This window comes from Muntiacus reevesi, chromosome 9 (assembly GCF_963930625.1).
Source record: "Muntiacus reevesi chromosome 9, mMunRee1.1, whole genome shotgun sequence".
NCBI lineage: Eukaryota > Metazoa > Chordata > Mammalia > Artiodactyla > Cervidae > Muntiacus > Muntiacus reevesi.
Genome location: NC_089257.1, coordinates 70,553,431 through 70,558,934, shown reverse-complemented (window position 1 = coordinate 70,558,934; position 5,504 = coordinate 70,553,431). Strand labels below are relative to the sequence as shown.

Genomic DNA, 5,504 nt, shown 5'->3' with positions numbered 1-5,504 from the left:
ATTTATTCTTAGAGTGATGTGATTCAATCTACATTTTAAAGGCATTTCAGATTTAACTTTGTGCTGCTATATAGGGACTGAGTATGAGAATAACGGGCTGTATGTGTTTTGTTTTCAAGCTGTCTTTACCTTGCACCCACTGGTTTGTCACTCACTGGGCACAGTAAATCCTGCACCAGACAGAGGCTTGCCTTATTTTCTCATATCAGGTGCTAGCCAAGCTCTCTACGGCTACTGGGATGGCCAGGGGAGAAGAGAGTGAACAGAGAAAGTGAAGAGGGAAAACCAGAGCTGTATTCTTGGATGTTGGGACTTTGACTGGAGGTAAACATAGAGTCAACACAACCAGCACCTCCTCTTTATACTTTCTTTCAGTCTCTACCATCAGGACCATTCCAAGTGCATCATAGACTTTCCCTGCCTGAAAGCAAGCCAGAACTGCTGGGCAGGTATTGCCCCTGGGAGCACTCTTTTGCCAATGACGGTGGTGGGAGGAGGGGGGCGGGGGGGTGGGGGAGGGTTCCAACATAAATATTCCAATTTAATTTCTCTTCAGGTAGAAAAACTCAGATGTGTTCTATACAGTTTTCTAGAATTCCCCAGTAGGATTAAGTCCCAGTTGCCCATAACAGAGTCTTGCTTGATAATGCACCATTTACTGACCTTATCCCTCTGTCTCATTTCTTATTACCAATGCTTCCTGTTGTCACCTCCCAAACAAATTACTTACCCTCATATTCTTGTCTCAAATTCTGCTTATGGGGGTAACCCAATTGTTATTGTTGTTTCAGTCATGTCTGACTCTTTGTGACCCCATGAACTTCTGCATGCTAGGCTCCTCTGACCTCCACTATTACCCAGAGTTTGCTCAAATTCATGTCCATTGAGTCAGATTGGTGATGCTATCTATCTCATCTTCTGCCACCACTTTGCCTTCAATCTTTCCAACATTGAAGTCTTTTCCAATGAGTTGACTCTTCACATCAGGTGGCCAAAGTATTGGAACTTAGGCTTCAGCATCAGTCCCTCCAATTCAGGGTTGATTTTCCTTAGGATTGACTGATTTGATTGCCTTCTGTTCAAGGAAGTCTCAAGAGTCTTCTACAACACCACAGTTTGAAAGCATCCATTCTTCATCCCTCAGCCTTCTTTATGGTTCAACTCTTACATCCATACATTACTATTGGAAAAACCATAGCTTTGACTATGTGGGCCTTTGTTGACAAAGTTATGTGTATGATTTTAATATGCTGTCTAGGTTTGTCAAAACTCTTCTCCCAAGGAGTCAGCATCTTTTAATTTCATAGCTGCAGTAGTAACTGTTTGCAGCAATTTTGGAGCCCAAGAAAAGAAAATCTGTCATTCCTTCGCTTTTCGCCCTTCTATTTGCCATGAAGTGATGGGACCAGATGCCATGACCTTAGTTATTTTCATGTTGAGTTTCAAGCTAGCTTTTTCATTCTCTTCTTTCAACCTCATTAAGAGGCTCTTTAGTTCCTCTTCACTTTCTGCCATTAAAATAGTATCACCTGCATATCTAAGGTTGTTGATATTTCTCCTGACAATCTTGATTCCAGCTTGTGATTCATCCAACCCAGCATTTTGCATGGTGTACTTGGTGCAGAAGTTAAATAAGCAGGGTGACAATATACAGTCTTGACGTACTCCTTTCCCAATTTTGAAGCAGCCTGTTGTTTCATGTTTGGTTCTAACTGTTGTTTCTTGACCTGCATACAAGTTTCTCAAGAGACAGGTAAGATGGCCTAGTACTCCCATCTCTTTAAGAATTTCCCAAAATTTGTTGGGATCCACACAGTCAAAGGCTTTAGTGTAGGCAATGAAGCAGAAATAGATGTTTTTCTGGAACTCCCTTACTTTCTCCATGATCCAATGAATGTTGGCAATTTGATCTCTGGTTCCTCTGCTGTTTGAAACCCAGCTTGTACATCTGGAAATTCTCAGTTCATGTACTGCTTAAGAGTAGCTTGAAGGATTTTGAGCATAACCTTAACAGCATGTGAAATAAGTGCAACTGTATGGTAGTTTGAACATTCTTTGGCATTCCCCTTCTTTGGGATTGGAATGAAAACTGACTTTTTCCAGTCCTGTGGCCACTGCTGAGTGTTCCAAATTTACTGACACATTCAGTGTAGCACTTTAACAACATCATCTTTTAGGAATTTAAATAGATCAGTTGGAATTCTATCAACTCCACTGGACTTGTTTGTAATAATGTTTCCTAAGGCCCACTTGGCCTCACACTCCAGGATGTCTGGCTCTAGGTGAGTGACTACACCATCATGGTTATCCAGTCTTTAAGACCTTTTTTTGTATAGTTCTTCAGTGTTTTCTGGCCACCTCTTCTTAATCTCTTCTGCTTCTGTTATGTCCTTAATATTTCTGTTTTTTATTATGCCCATCCTTGTTTGAAATGTTCCCTTGATATCTCTAGTTTTCTTGAGGAGATCTCTAGTCTTTCCCATTCTATTGTTTTCCTCTCTGTCTTTGCATTGTTCATTTAAAGAGGCCTTCTTATCTCTCCTTGCTATTCTCTAAAACTGCATTCAGTTGGGTATATCCTATTACAACATAGGGTATCCAGCCAAAATCCTGCTAATGATTATTCTATTGGCTACTGGGATTGTGTCAGAGTATCCTTTTATTGAGTGATTCATAAACCTATTTCTATGGGTTCCTAAACATAGAAGCCCACATGAAACCTTAGCTCTGACTTGTGAAAGATTTAAAATTTACAAACTGCTGCTGCAGATTGGATACAGGTAGACAGAATGAAGTGAACCATCTTTGTCTGCATTTTTCTCATATTTGTATCTGCAGCATTCACTGTGTCTGACCATCTTAGGCACTCAAGAAATAATTATTGAATGAGTGACATGAGGAATATGGTGAGATGGGGTGAGATGAAATGTTTATACTTTGCTATTTCTTAGAGTCTTAGAAAGCCCAGGGTAACAGATAGTCTTCCCAAATTCCCCTTCATCTTACCTCTTTGCACCCAAACTGCAACACAGAACTGGGGGCTGGGAATGAATGTTCGGGCTGTGACATTCACTTAATTTTTCTCTCTTAATTTATCTGAGCTTAGCTTTCAACTAACTTATTAAGCAAATATTAGTCCGTATTTACTAAGTTTTAAGTGCTCTGTTGAGGATATGGAGATATGTGGGCTAGCAAAGAGGCACAATCCTCTCCCTTTTGAAATGCAAAGATTATTGAGGGTAGAGATACTGCACAAATTATTACACAGTTCACTATTTCATTATAGTTATATTAAATACTAGGAAGTGAAAGTACAGTAAACTGTGGACCATACAACTACAGACCCAATCTAGTCCAGAGAATAGAAAAAGCTTATTCGAGGAAGTGACTTTTAAACTGAAACCTATAAAATAAAGTAATTGAATTAAATATTTTGCTACTTCCTCTTTGGCTTTGAAATTCTGTGACTATATCCCCACTTTAAACAGGGTTAAATTGTTTATGCTAATATTTAGGCACAGTAGGTCCTGCTCTGAGGTATGAAGCCAACTTTTCTCCTCTGAATAAGAGGCATACAAGGTTCTGGCCCAGGTTGCCAAACTCTATTCCCTACAAGGATGAATATTTTAAACAGATGAGGTTGGAGTGTCTCTCTACTTGCTTCACCAGTTTTCCTAACTTCCTGGGTGTGAATTCTTTTTGATCTGCTTTGCCTCCTCTGTTAACCCATTAACACATCTCTAGTTTGAATATTGAAGGGATCTGACTAAGGACAAATGCACACTTTTGATGATGGAGCTTACATTTTGTTCTTTTTAAATTTTTAAATTGAAGTATAGTTAATTTACATTTTTGTGTTAATTTCTGCCATACAACAAAGTGATTCAGTTATAAGATGCATTATTTTTTCTATTCTTTTCCATCATGGTTTATCACAAGATACTGAATATAGTTCTCTGTGCTATCAGTAGGACCTTGCTGTTTATCCATTTTAGATATAAAAGCTCACATTGGCTAACCCAACCGCCTCCCCCTTGACAACCACTACTCTGTTCTCTAAGTCCACAATCCTGTTTCTGTTTCACAGACAGGTTGATTTGTGTCATATTTTATGATCCACCTGTAAGTGATATAATACGGTATTTGTCTTTCTTTTTCTGACTTACACCAGTTAGTGTGATAATCTCTAGTTGCATGGAGCATGTATTCTGAATTTGAAAGAACAGAGTCAGGAATTCTACCATGTAGTCTTTCTTTATGTATTGGTGAGGATTCAAGCAGCTGTAAAATATGTCATTTTCTAGGTTTTCTTCTTTCTGTGGCCGCGTCCCATTACTCACTATTATAAAATGTTCAGCCACAGAGATGGGTCTGTAAGGTCTCTTCTCCTCTAGGGCTGAGACAACACAGCTGGGTACTGCTCACCAGTTGTGGCAGAGTTCCTTCTGGACGGTTTCTTATGAAATCTTGGAAGAGGATATATTAATCCAGCTGTTTTCTGACTTTTGAAACTTTCTTATAATTTTCTGATTGTGTAAGCCACTGATTGAATAATCCCACATGGAGAGCTCATTCTGTTCTTTAAATGGCTCCATCCAAGTACTCAGCCAATACCTATGCCCCTATAGTGTTTTCTAATCACTCCTGCTTATTCCTTGTACTTGGCTCAAACAGGTATGCAGATGGAATTTTGGCCTATTTTATTATATGGCATTTAAACAACACTGAAAGCTTCTTTCCTGGCATAGTGATGTATAAAACAAAAAACCCATCCACAAAAATTGTGTAAATAGTAACGTCCTGGCCAGTTAGAAAAACTAAAAAAAAAAAAAGGAAAAGAAACAAACCAAGAAAACCCACCACAAAACCAAAAATACCACCTCCAAATCAACCCAAGAATGTGCTTCTTTCATTGCAAATATTTCAACGGGGTTTATTTCCTATCCCAGGACGATGTTGGGGAAGCCTATATTCATCTCCCAAACCACACGTAGGGATTGCACGTTGCAGCAAGTATGAGGGTTACTGAAGTCAGGAGGAGGAAGAAAAGTCCTGTGTGGGAAGTAATTATGCTGAATTGCAGCTCCCCTTGGTTCAGTGGTGGAAGCAGAAGGAGAGATGCCCTTCAGTGGAGAGACACCAGCCAGGTCCTGCGTCTTTTTTGGGGTGAGGGGGTGGGAATTTTTTTTTTTTTTTTTCAGTATGGAATGCTTCATGAATTTGTGTGTCATCATTGCGTGGGGGCCATGCTAATCTTCTTTGTATGGGTTCAATTTTGGTATATGTGCTGCTGAAGCAAACACTCCCTTGTCTTTTAAAACCAGTCAGTTCTCTCTCACATTAGTGGGGTAAAGGCATATGTTTGGTGAGAAATAATGAGCTATGCTCGATACAGAACATCCTATATACTTGCACCTAAGAATTGCTGTCTTAAAACTGAATATATGTTAATTATATCCATTAAAACAAGAAAGTACAAAAATATAGACAATAGATACCTCTTA

General features: G+C 39.2%; 1 non-coding gene across 1 annotated transcript; it reads right to left on the bottom strand.

Moving 5' to 3' along the window:
- Positions 1-5,196: 5,196 nt before the first annotated feature.
- LOC136176107 (U6 spliceosomal RNA) lies at positions 5,197-5,303 on the bottom strand. Its single transcript, XR_010664488.1, has one exon. It is a non-coding gene; the product is annotated as a U6 spliceosomal RNA (small nuclear RNA).
- Between the last annotated feature and the right edge of the window lie 201 nt (positions 5,304-5,504).